Source organism: Elephas maximus, chromosome 13, assembly GCF_024166365.1.
Source record: "Elephas maximus indicus isolate mEleMax1 chromosome 13, mEleMax1 primary haplotype, whole genome shotgun sequence".
Taxonomy (NCBI): domain Eukaryota; kingdom Metazoa; phylum Chordata; class Mammalia; order Proboscidea; family Elephantidae; genus Elephas; species Elephas maximus.
Genome location: NC_064831.1, coordinates 53,992,755 through 54,006,654, shown reverse-complemented (window position 1 = coordinate 54,006,654; position 13,900 = coordinate 53,992,755). Strand labels below are relative to the sequence as shown.

The 13,900-nt window shown below is 38.4% G+C and overlaps 1 protein-coding gene across 7 annotated transcripts in view; it reads left to right on the top strand.

Annotated features, from left to right (window-relative positions):
* Positions 1-13,900, top strand: part of HERC1 (HECT and RLD domain containing E3 ubiquitin protein ligase family member 1) — a 197,021-nt gene that overhangs the window by 12,366 nt on the left and 170,755 nt on the right. Inside the window, exon 2 of one of the 7 annotated variants that reach the window (XM_049905978.1) lies at positions 9,746-9,840. The exons of the other annotated variants lie outside the window; for them this stretch is intronic. The gene's annotated coding sequence lies outside the window, so the exon portion shown is untranslated. The remainder of the gene's footprint in view (positions 1-9,745; positions 9,841-13,900) is intronic. 7 annotated transcript variants of the gene reach the window in all.

The following is a 13,900-nucleotide window of genomic DNA, read 5'->3' as shown; positions in this document are numbered from 1 at the left end:
GTTGATTCTGACTTCTGGTGACCCTATGGGACAGAGTAGAACTGCCCCACAGGGTTTCCAATGCTGTGAGTCTTTACGGAAGGAGACCGCCATACCTTTTTCCTGTGGAGTGGCTGGTGAATTCCAACTGCTGACTTTTCGGATAGTACCTGAGTGCTTAACCCCTACAACACCAAACAAACACACCAGGGCTCCTTAATTTAGAACTGGTACCCACTCCTCACTTACTGACATGGTTAGGTTCCAAAGACCAGGTAGTTATGCAAAAATCGACATTATGCAAAGATGGGGGATGACCACATCAGATCACAAAGTGGAGGATGACTACGTCACTACATAACTGCTAAATTACATCAGTACCTAACTGACAATTACTTAATTACATAACTGCCAAACCACTGAGAATCATGGCCCAGCCAAGTTGATACATAACCTTAACCATCACAGCCAGCATTATTCTCACTGTGTACCTCAGTGTTTGTTACTGCCAGATGTACATCGCGTGCATTGTTAAGGCACAAAATAGTTGCAGAGTAGATTTTTTTTTTTTACTATTGTCGTAAATACAAAATGTCAGATAATGAGATAGTTGATAAGTGAGGAGTAGATGTATTATCTATGTGTCAATATAGTTTAAAAGCATGGGTCGGGGGAAAATTGAGTATCTTATATAAGATACCATCGAACTTTCTTATACAACCAAAAATCCAGTCATACATAATGAAATTTGTCAGTAAAATGGCCATAGTTCTGCTTTCTCAAAATTGCTTATCTTTTGGAAAAGAATCAAGGAGAATGATAGATTTATATAATTTAGTGATGGTGGTTGTGGTGGGAAAGCAGACAGATGCACATATGTAAAAATGGTGTGGGGGCAGCATCTGACCTCTAACTTCACAAGAGAAAAGGAGAATCCAGATCGACAAGATGGTGCCTGGCTACCACTGCTGACTGCTCTGACAGGGATCACAATAGAGGGTCCCGGACAGAGCTGGAAAAAATTGTAGAACAAAATTCTTCCTCAAAAAGAAAGACCAGACTTGCTGGCCTGACAGAGACTGGAGAAACCCTAAGAGTATGACCCCCGACACCCTTTCAGCTCAGTAATGAGGTCACTCCTGAGGCTCACCCTTCAGCCAAAGATTGAACAGGCTCATGGAACACAACAAAACTAAAGGGTGCACCAGCCCTGGGGCAGGGACTGGAAGGTAGGAGGGAACAGGAAAGCTGGTAATACGGTACCCAGGGTTGAGAAGGGAGAGTGTTGACATGTTATGGGGTTGTTAACCAATGCCATGGAAAAATGTGTGTACTAACTATTTGAGGAGAAATTAGTTTGTTCTGTAAACCTTCATCTAAAGTACAGAAAAAAAAAAAAAAAAGTATGCTGATGCCAGCATTAAAAATAAAAAAGATCAGCAGCCCAAGGCTGATTCCCACGAGGCAGAGGTCGGACGTCCCTCCTCTCTCTGCCGTCTTTATCAACTCTGGCACCAACCATCCCTTCCATGGCATTCTCCACTTCTCTGCTGGGTTCGGTAATTCATTGCAATGGCCACACAGAACTCACAGACAATACTTATGATTATGGGGTTTATTAGGGAAGTAGCAGGTTATAATTCAGGCTCAGGAATACTCAAGGATATGGTTTTTTCTTCAGGACAGCAGCTTCCCACCTGTGCTTGCAGGTACACCTCTCCCGGGCCTTCAGCTTTCTCACTGCATGGGCTGAGAAGCCCACTGTGCCGTCTCCTGCTGGTCTCTTCTGCTGGTCTCTCCTGGCAGTCTCTCCTTCCTTCGTGGGTGGGCTCTTCTCCTTCCTGCCACTAAATTAAAAAAGCAAGCTCATTGCTGTTGAGTCGATTTCGACTCATAGCGACCCTATGGAACAGAGTAGAACTGTCCCATAGAATTTCCAAGGAGTGCATGGTGGATTCAAACTGCCGACCTTTTGGTTAGCAGCCATAGTTGTTAACCACTACGTCACCAGGGTTTCCTTCGGGCCACTGGGGTGGCTTATTCCAAGCCCAGTGGGATGGTAAAACTGACCAGTCCCTTTGGTGGGAGACAATTACTCTATCACGCAGTCCCCCCCCAATCACCTGGGTGGGAGTTAGATGACCATGGCAAGAAAGGCCAGATAAAAGCAGTCCATTATACTGCAACATACAAAGGAATGACACTGGCTAATGCTTATGGATCATTTACTGCACACCAGGCACTGTTCTAAGCAATTTCATCTATCATTTAAACTATGTTTAAACCATGAGGTAAAATCCTATTTTGCAGGTAAGGGAATGGAAGCACAGAGACGTTAAGTAACTTGCCCAAGATCACACAGCTAGTAAGTGACAGAGCACTGATTAGAATTCAGAAGTGAAGTCAGGTGGGGGATATTGCCAGAGACCAACAGGGACAGAACATGGAAATAGCCAGCCTCAGTGTGATGGTCTTCCAAAAAAAAAAAACCAAACCCAGTGCCATCGAGTCGATTCTAACTCATAGCGACCCTATAGGACAGAGTAGAACTGCCCCCATAGAGTTTCCAAGGAGCGCCTGGTGGATTGGATTCGAACTGCTGAACCTTTGGTTGGCAGCCGTAGCACTTAACCACTACACTGCCAGCGTTTCCGTGATGGTCTTAGTTCACCTAAAATCCCATCCAGTTTATGTTGTGTGGGCAGGACGCTTGTACATGAGTGTGAAGGAACTTATGGTGACAATGAGACATGATTTTAGGAGCTGCATATTGCTTTGATTTCTTAAAGCCGATTTCTAGTTCTTTTCTGCCAAGAGGGGGGATAGATGTTACAAGAGAATGGTAATTGCTATAGAATTGCTTCAGAAAAGGGACTGTTAGTTTTTATACTCTGAAACCTGAAGTTTTACTTGGCACATCTTGAAACTGAATGATATTAAGGAGAAAGATCAAACTGTCTAGGGCACAAGCAAGCAATGAAGTAATAAATTTGTATAAAGCTTTTTAGTTTACATAGTACTTTTGTAAACATTTTCTCAATCTAACAGCTTTGTGAGATTGGCAGGGCAAATATTATTCTCCCATTTGATAAGTTTCCACAGAGGAGAAGAGGGGTATACCTGAGGAATGAGCCCCTGAATAACCTCGAGTTGACGGAGCCTCGTTTGTGAAGGTTCGGCAGCCAGAGCCCAGAAGTTGCTTTTCCTGTGCAAAACTGCCTGAGCGTCACTGATGGGCTGCTGCGTTGAATGGTGTTACATGCTTGATCTCTTGCTTAATTTGGAAGCAGAAGGTACTTGGCATAATGAATGGGCCAAGATGGCTTGTTGTAATTGGCATGTTCTAAAAGTGGGTTTTTTTTTTAAACCATGTTTGTTATACTGAAAGCCTAGGCATACATTTTAAGAAATGTAATTGAAATTAAAACTTGAATTCTGGTAGCAATGCTGTTGTACTACTCTTTAAACCAGGATCTTGATTAAAACCTTCTACCCCGGTTTTGGGTTTTGGGTTTACCCAGTTAGGATGCGGCCATATTGACGTTGTTCTGATTGGACTGTAGATTAAAGTAGAGGTGGGTGCTTCACTTGTTTGAAGTAGAAAAAAGAAATTTTGATAGCTTCAGAAAGGCATAGCTATAGTGAAAGCTGATAAAAGTTTAGTCTGTCCTCAGTTCCCCTTGTTTAATTTTGAAAGTGGTTTGAATTGGTTTGGCTAACTTTATCTGGTCTGAGATATAAAGAGGGACTTTTCAAAACTCTTAAAGGTCTACTGTACAAATGCATTAAGTCAGATGCTAATTCACAGAATCATTTCACTTTAAAGTAAATTGGTGATTGACAATGTGACTGTTTTGAAAAAATCTAAGGAATTGCTGAATATTTTTTATTCTTAAATCCTTTCAAGATGTCTTGGTGTTGTGTTTTTTTTTTTTTTTTTTTAACATGTTGTGTACTGCCTCCTTATCACCACCTCCTCCCTCTTGGCCTGCCATCTGTTGGTTTGGCTCCTTATTTCAGAGCAGGAAGGCAGGAAAGGGTTTTTGTACACAAGATAAAACTAGTCCTGTTTGGGAGCTCAGTGAACTGGAGTGCTTATGCAGTAAGTCTGCTGATGATAAATTCTAGAAGCACCATAGGCCCAAAGGGACTAGAGAGAACGATGACTCTGCAATAATGTCTGCACATTTTTTTTCTGTGACTCTTGCTTTATTCAGTAAGTAAAATGAAAAAATAAATCATCCTTAATCACTGTTTTCTTCATGGAAAGCTATACATTGGTTAGATATTGTTAACAGACTTGTAAATAAGAGTTATTACAGGGGAAAGTTGTGGGTTGATAGTGAAATTCATGTCAACTGATTTCTTCATTAAAAAAATTACATGGGAGAGTGTAGCAGGTTGATTGCTAGTGAAATTCATGTCGAATGATTTCTTATAAATATAATTTAATCATAGTCAATTTATATTCACTTACGGTCGGCTGTGGATTAATGTGTTATGGGAATGTTGTTGTTAGGTATCGTCACTATGATTCCAACTCATAGCGATCCTGTCTACAACAGAACAAAACACTGCCCGGTCCTGTGCCATCCTCAGAATTGTTGCTGTGTTTGAGCCTATTGTTGGAGCCAGTGTGTCAGTCCATCTCGTTGAGGGCCTTCCTCTTTTTAACTGATCCTCTACCTTAGCAAGTGTGATGTTGTTCTCCAGGGACTGGTTCCTGCTGTTAACATGTCCAAAGTACATGAGACGAAGTCTGGCCATCCTTGCTTCTAAGGAGCAAATCTGTCTTCTTCCAAGACAGATTTGTTGGTTCTTCTGGCAGTCCATGGTATATTCAGTATTTTTTGCCAATACGTATTGAAAGGCATCAATTCGTCTTCAGTTTTCCTTATTCATTGTCCAGCTTTTGCATGCATATGAGGCGATTGAAAATTCCGTGGCTCGGGTCAGGTGCGCTTCAGTCCTCAGAGTGACATCTGTGCTAGTCAACACTTTAAAGAGGCCTTTTGAAGCAGATTTACTTCAGAAGATTTGCAGTGTGTTGTTTGATTTGTTGAGTGCTGCTTCCATAGGTGTTGATTTTGAATCAAAGTAAAATGAAACCCTAGACAACTTCAGTATTTTCTGTTTATCATGATTTTGCTTGTTGGTCCAATTGTGAGGATTTTTGTTTTCTTTATGAGGTTAATCCATATGGAAGGCTGTAGTCTTTGATCTTCATCAGTAAGTGGTTCAAGGCCTCTTCACTTTCAGCAAGCAAGGTTGTGCCATCTGCATATCGCAGGTCGTTAATGAGTCTTTCTCCAATCCTGATACCCCATTCTTCCTTACATAGTCCAGCTTCTCAAATTATTTGCTCAGCCTGCGGATTGAATAAGTGTGGTGAAACGATACAACCCTGAGACACACCTTTCATGATTTTAAGCCACATAGTATCCCCTTGTTCTGTTCAAACAACTGTGTCTTGGCCTATGTACAGGTTCTGCAGGAGCGCAATTAAGTGTTCTGGAATTCCATTCTTTGCAATGTTATCCATAATTTGTTATGATCCACACAGTCAAATGCCTTTGCATAATCAATAAAACACAGTAAACATCTTCTTGGTATTCTCTGCTTTCAGCTAAGATCCATCTGACATCAGCAGAGATATCCCTTGTTCTGTGTTCTTTTCTGAATCTGGCTTGAATTTCTGGCAGTTCACTGTAGATGTACTGCTGAAACCCTTTTTGAATTATCTTCTGCAAAACTTTACTTGCAAAATGATATTAATGATGTAGCTTGATAATTTCTACATTCTTTTGGATCACCTTTCTATGGAATAGTCACAAATATGGATCTCTTCCAGTTGTTTGGCCTAGTAGCTGTCTTCTAGATGTCTTAGCATAGATCAATGAGTGCTTCTTAGCATTGTATCCATTTGTTGAAACATCTCAATAGTTACTCTTTTAATTCCTGGAACCTTGTTTTTTTGCCAATGCCTTCAGTGCAGCTTTGACTTCTTCCGTCAGTATTATCAGGTCTTGATCATGTGCTACCTCCTGAAATGGTAGAATGTCGACCAATTCTTTTTGGTACAGTGATTCTGTGCATTCCTTCCATCTTCCCTTGATGCTTCCTGTGTCATTTAATATGTTGCCTATAGAGTTCTTCAATATTGTAGCTCGAGGCTTGAATTTTTAATTCAGTTCTTGCAGTTTGAGAAATGCTGAGTGTGTTCTTCCCTTTTGGTTTTCTATCTCCAGGTCCTTGCACATTTCATTATAATACTTTGTCTTCTCGAGCTGACCTTTGAAATCTTCTCTTCAGCTCTTTTACATCATCATATCTTCTGTTTGCTTTAGCTAACCTGTGTTCCAGAGCAAGTTCCAGAGCCTCTTCTGACATCAATTTTGGTCTTTCTTTCCTGTCTTTTTAGTGACCTTTTGCTTTCTTCATATATGATGTCCTTGATGTCATCCCACAACTTGTCTGGTCTTTGGTCATTAGTGTTCAGTGTATCAAACCTGTTCTTGAGATGGTCTCTAAATTCAGGTGAGGTATACTCATGGTCATGCTTTGGCTCTCATGGACTTATTTTAATTTTCTTCAGTTTCAACTTGAGCTTGCATATGAGCAATTGATGGTCTGGTCTGCAGTTGGCCCTTGGCCTTGTCCTGACTGATGATTTTGAGCTTCTCCATCATCTCTTTCCACCAGTGTTGTTAATTTGATATCTGTATATTCCATCTGGCAAGCTCCATGTGTATAGTCACTGTTTCGGTTGTTGAAAAAAGGCATTTTACAATGAATAAGTCGTTGATCTTGCAAAATTCTATCATGCAATCTCCAGCGTTGTGTCTGTTACCAAGGCTGTATTTTCCAACTATTGATCCTTCTTTGTTTCCAAGTTTTACTTTCCAGCCAACAGCAATTATCAGTGCATCTTGGTTGCATGTTTGATCAATTTCAGACCACAAAAGTTGGTAAAAATCTTCAATTTTTTCATCTTTGGCCTTAGTGGTTGGTGCATATATTTGAATAATAGTCGTATTAACTGGTCTTCCTTGTAGGCATGAGGATATTATCCTATCACTGACAGCGTCATACTTCAGAATAGATCTTGAAATATTCTTTTTGATGATGAAGGGGACACTGTTCCTCTTCAACTTGTTATCCCTGGAATAATAGACCTTATGATTATCTGATTCAGGATTGCTAGTATCAGTCTATTTCAGCTCACTAATGCCTAGGATAGTGATCTTAAAACGTTCCATTTCATTTTTGACAACTTCCAGTGTTCCTGGATTCATACTTTATACATTCCATGTTCCAACTATTAATGAATGTTTGCAGCTCTTCTCATTTTGAGTCATGCCACATCAGCAAATGAAGGTCCTGGGAGCTTGACTGCATCCACATCATTAAGATTGACTCTGCTTTGAGGAGGCAGTTCTTCCCCAGTCCTGTTTTGAATGCCTTCCAACCTGAGTGGCTTATCTTCTGGCAGCATATCAGACAATGTTCTGCTGCTATTCATAAGGTTTTCACTGGCCAAATTTTTAAGAAGTAGATCTCCAGGTCCTTCTTCCTGGTCTGTCTTAGTCTGGAAGCCCTGCTGAAACCTGTCTGCTATGGGTGACCCTACCGATATTTGAAATACTGGTGGCATAGCTTCCAGCATTACAACAACATGCAAGCCACCATAGTACGACACAATGACAGATGAATGGTGGATTATGGAACATGTAGAGGTAATTTGCAGTCCTAGGCAGGTAAGCTAATTTCTAGACAGTGGAGTTTTTTCTTATCTTTTTATTACAGAATATCTTAAACATACGTTAATAAAAATAAAGAGAATAATATGAAGAACTCCCGTTTATCCACCACTGAGCTTCAGGAATTATCAACTCATAGTCTTGTTTCATCTGTGTTTCCATCTACCATTCCCCACTCCCTACTCCCTGGATTGTTTTGAATAAAAAATTCAGATATTTCAGTATGCTTCTCTAAAGGTTAGGGTGTCTCTCTCTGTGTGTGTGTCTTAAAAACATAACCATAATGCAGTGATCACACCTACAATTTTTATAGCAAGTTCTTAATATCAAATATGTAATCTGGTTACATATTTCTCTTTCATTTTGTGTGTATATATTCACACACACGTATATGGTTTGCTTGAAGTGGGAGCCAAATAAGGGCCATGCTTTACAATTGTTTGGTGTGTTTATTAAATAACATTTGATCTGTGGGCTCTCCCTCCATCTCTTTTTTCCCCGTTATCAATTTTTATTAAAAGAAACCAGGTTGTTTTGTTTGAAAAGTTTGCCATAGTCTGATTTTTCTGATTGCGTACCTGCATTGACTTTTAACATGTTCTTTTGTCTTCTGAATTGCTTGTAAATTGATAAATTATTCAGATTCAGTTTTGATTTTTTTTCCTTTTTTTCACAAGAGTACTTCATACGAGTGTTTTGTGTTGCCATCAGGAGGTGCATAAGGTCTTGTTATCTCTTATTGTGATGCTATCAGCTCGAGATCATTACTTAGGTTTTTTAATTCAGCAAGGGTTGCAAAGTAGTGAAATTCTATTATTCCTTCTTCATTTTATTAGGTGGCATTCTTTTGGCTTGGTCTTCAACACTAAGTTGTTTAGGCTACTGTATAGCAGCACTGATACTGGGATAACTTAGTAAGGTTCTGTGGTGGAATTCCTTTAGGGAAAAGTACAAGTTCTTAGTATTGAAAATTCAGAGAAAACTTGGGGATGTTGAATAAATAGACTTTGTTCCGAGGACATTTGGGCCATAAATAGGTTAACACCCCATCATGAGATAAATAGCCCGTGACCTAGAGTGTGTAGTTGGTAATTGGTGTTTATTCTGTTAAGAGGTCAGTGTTCATATTCAGAAACTGCAAAAATAATTTGTGCAGGGCAGCAGTTATTTTCCTGAGCCAGATTTCTCACAAGAACTTGAGAATAGGCCTTCTGTGTGTGAATCAGATTAACAAAATATTGAGTTTACATAACAGCATATTTTGTGTTAAAAGGTGTCAAAGGACTCGAATAGCAGCATTTCCCAATGTGCTGCTTGACAAAAGGGTCCTGGGGTCTAATAAACTTGGGAAACAATGTATACTTTATCCTCTTTTGAAATGTCATAGTACATACTAACATGTAAAAGACCTATAGTAAAGAAACCTGTTTAACATTAATTTAGCATTTTTCAAATTGATCTGATCACTGAACCTTTTTCTGTCCTTATAACATTTTGAGGAACTAGTGATCCAAGGAACAATTTTTGAATTAGAGGATTTGAACGAAAATCCATTGCTGTGAAGTTGATTCGACTCACAGCAACCCTATAGGGCAGTGTAGAACTAACTGCCCCATAGGGTTTCCAAGGAGCAGCTGGTGGATTCAAACTGCCGACCTTTTGGTTAGCAGCCAAGCTCTTAATCACTGTGCCACAGAGCTCCAACTTTACGTAAAATTTGTAACTCATTTAATCTTCACAACAACCTTGCAGTAGGTGTACTGTTGTTATCCCTATTTTACAAATGAAGAAACTGAGACACAGAGAGCTTAAATTGTGCAGAGCTGGTGACATACAGAGCCAGGATCTGAATCTAGGCAGCCTGGGTCCAGAGTACATGTTCATAATACAGTCACTGTTGTACATTATAAGGTATGGCAGGTTGAGAGCATGAAATATAAATAGATAAAAAGAGGGCTTAAAATCTGTTTAGAGGGAACAGATATATATATTTTTTTAACTTCCAGGCAATCAGGCCCATAAGAGAAGAATGTGGAGAGCTGGCTGTACCCTAGTGAAGACAGAAAACATGAAGATCAGGGAGCCATTATCCGTAAAAAAGGTATACCTGAAGAAGAGGTAGATTAGATGCAGGTAGAAGGCTGAGTTAAGAAGACACTGTTAATACTAGACTTAGAAGTGAATTAGCAGTCACTTACTAAGACTCCCTCATTTCATACATGAGACCTGAGGTTACACAGTTTGTTCATGGACTTGTAGTAATAATAGCTCATCACATTTATACATTGGGTTAAAATTTTCTTATGGATTCTCATTTGATCTTAACATCCCTGACAGGTCATTAGGTAGGTTCTATATTTTCCACAGCACAGGTGGTTCTAGAATCTAGGCTTTCTGCATCTTAAAGGCTGATGTTTTCTTAGAAAACATTTTGCTTAGTGAAATAAGTCAGTCACAAAAGACAGTGTGATCTCACTTATACAAAATAAGCAAACATTTAGAAACCAAAAGTTATTACTGTTACCAGCGGCAGGGAGGGAGGGGGAAAGAGATGGTTTTTGCCTAGGGTACATTGATTATATGGTAATGGTGGTGGGAATTTGGAAGGAGTGAAAATGGTTGCTCAGTGTAATCAGTGTCATGGAATTGTACATGTAGAAATTATTGAATTGCTGTACGGTATGTTTTGTTGTATGTATTTTCACCACACACACAAAAAAAAACCATAAGAGGAATAAACTTCTTTAATAAACTGTGTTCTCTCAAAAAAAAAAAAAAAAAAAGCTAATCTTTTGTATAGTACATTACATTTCCTCAGTTCTTGATGATTAACGTGTGTTAAAATGAGATAAGGATTTGGGTCAGAAAAGAAAAGCTGCTTTTAACAAATGGAAATAACTCCCTCCCAAATGTGAAAAGAAATGTATGCTTGTTGTAAAAAATAATTTTTTAAGACAGTATAAGAAGGTATAAAAAAAGCGAAAGCCATCTGTAATCCCACTATCCAAAATAACCGCTGTTAAATTCTGATGTTTAGTTCTCCAGATTTTTTCTATATCTACTGGTTGGGTTTTATCTGTATATAAAGAGATTTTTTAAAAAGCCTGTACATATCATTTTATTATCTGAAATCTTGCATTCTTGAAAGAGGACATTGATCGGGATTTGCTTTCTTGCCTCTATTACTGCAAAAAGGCACATACAGGGAAAACAGGCATAAAATGGTGATGTCCTGGGCAGATTGAGATACATGTAGTCCACTCCTCCCCAAGCCCCCTAAACACACACTAATAGCTGACCTGTTAGTAAAGGCTGGGTGAATAGGTAAAACATGTGTTTGAAAATAGGTTAATTTAGGGAGGGAATGAATAGCTTTTCTATAGAATTTGAGATTATTGATTATGGTGTAATTTGATAGAAAAGACTTCCTTTTGCACTGTGCTAGATTAAAAGATAAGTGACTCAGACCTCCTTAAGCAAACATTGAGAAAAGAAAAAATGTAGTTCTCTTGGGGTAGTCTGTATGTGGACTCTTAATGTGTGTGTGAATAACCATCTCTGATTGTCAGTACAATTGGTGTGGTGGGAAGGGAAAGGAGCCTGTTGTGTTAAATCATAAAAGCACATCGGATACCCGCTTTTGTACTGAAGTCAATTCTCAAAGAACCACCTATAGATTTTTTTTTTTTTGACGATGTAATTTATGCAGTGGAATTGTTCATGTAGAGATTGTTGAATTGCTGCATGTTTTGTTGTGTATATTTTCACCAGTGCTTGGTAATCATTCTCTCTCTGTCCGAACAGGTTTTCAGAATAGTCTTAGTCAGATTTTTTTCTTTTTTAAGATTGGATTATATTTTACTTACACCTCTCTGTATTTCGTTGTTGATTTTAAGTTGATGGTAAGGCTTCTATTTTTTAGCTCTTCTGGTTCCTTTTTCTCCCCAAATAAATTTTTAAAATAAGCTTGCCTATAGCCACAATAAATGTTACTTGGATCTTGATAGGTATTGCGTTAAACCCATCGATTAATTTGGGGAGAATTAACATTTTTACAATATTGAGTCTTCCAATCGAAGAACATGGTATGTTTCTTCATTTATTTAGATTTTCTTTGATTTCTTGCATCAGCATTTTATAATTTTCAGCATATAAATCCTGTACATGTTTTGTTAGATTTGTGCCTGGTATTTCATCAAATACATATTTAAAAAAACTTTTTATCAAAGTATAATATACATTTATAGATATGAACATATAGTAACTGTACAGCTTGTTGAGTTCTACAGGGTTGGGCTTATTTTTAAAGTCTACTATTTTTTTGTCAACCTGAGAGATTTTTCAGGAGGGAGTTTGGTAGGGTTCAAGATGACGAAACAAGGAAAGCTTCCCATTTCCCCCAAGTCAGATTTTCATAGGGTGGCTTTATTATTTTCTTTAAAAGTGTGTTGTCAAGACAATAGACATATTCAAAGAAAGTTGAACACAGACACATTTCCAAATCAGTTTTACCCTTCAGATTTTTTCTGCTATAACTTATTCCATCATGTTACAGTAGAGATTTGCCCAGACGTTTTCTGATATAGAAATTCATAATATTTTAAAACAACGAAGATGTGGGTTGACGACTTAAGAGATGGAAAGTTCTGCCTTCCCGTCATTTTTGTTGAGTCCAGCCATTCCCTGCCCTTCAGCTTCCTTCTGTGTACTTTGTACAAGCACAAGCTTAAGCAAACTTGTCATCTTGCTCTCTGGCTTTTATCTTCCTTGCAGGCAACTTAATATATATGTTTATGGGAGAAGTATTTTTCTTTCAGCTTTGTTTCTGAGCAAGAGTTATAAATCTTACTCTGAGTTTATAGAGGTGGTATCACTGTATTACTTAAAAATGATTATGTCACGAGGAAATGAAAAGTGATATTTGCTTGGTACAAGTACTCTTGTGAATAAATGAGTTTATTACACAGGCTGCATCAGGAAAGATACGGTTACTGATGGGAAAAAAACAAAACAAAACAAAACACTGTTTACTTCCAGTGTATACTATTACTGTAAAAGATAATCTTTTTTTTTTTTTTCTCCTTTCATGTTTGAATCATCAGGGCTCAACTGTGCCCAATTCAGCCATTTCTACCTTCCTCTCCAGTTCTTTATTTTGAAAATTTCTCAAATCTATAAAGAATATGAAGACCCATATAATTTTCACTAGATCCACATATTGTAACATATTGCTGTAATTGCTTTTTTCTTTTCCTCTAAACACATACGACTCATAGTGACCCTATAGGACAGAGCAGAACTGCCCAATAGGATTTCCAAGGAGCACCTGGTGAATTCGAGCTGCCAACTTTTGGTTAGCAGCCAAGTCGGAAGCAACTCGATGGCAATGGTTTTGTTGTTGTTGTTAAACACACACATTTTGCTTTAAGTGAGAGCCAGTTGTAGTCGTCACTGATACTCCTCTCCCCACAGTACTGTACTGTGCATCTCTTAAAGACCGTCTTCAATGTGACCACAGTCCCATTATCACATGAAAATAAGAACATTTTCAACGTAACCATAGTACCTTTATCACACCTAAGGAAAATAACATTAGTTCAACATCTCGTGGATTGTCTGTATTTAAATTTTCCTAGTTGTTGCACGCATGTCTTTTATAGCTGTTCCCTCCCTCTTCCCCAAGGTCCAATCACATTCACATATTGTTTTTGGTTTTTCGGTCTCTTTTAACCCAGAACAATCCTACTGCCTTTTTTTTTTTAATTTAAATAACAGTAATTTAATGGAGCCTAGGCCAGTTGTCTTGTAGACTGTCCTACAAATCTGAATTTGCTGATTGTTTCCTTTGGTCATATATGCAGAGTAAACCTTTATTGCATGAACACTATGTACATGATGTTGTGTACTTCTTGCATTAGCTCAGGAGGCACTTAATGTTACCTTCTTCCATTATAAGTGATGCGAAATTTGATCACTTGCTTAAGGTGGTGACCACCACCAGGTCCCTGGACTGTAAATAACATTTTTCCCTCTGTAGTTAATGAGTAACCCAGCGGGTGGTACAAAATTGCTGTCTCCCTCCATTTTTTCCCAGTGGTTTTAGCATTCTTGGGAAAATGACCCTTGCCTGAATAATTCTTTTTTTTTTTTTAATTGTAGTA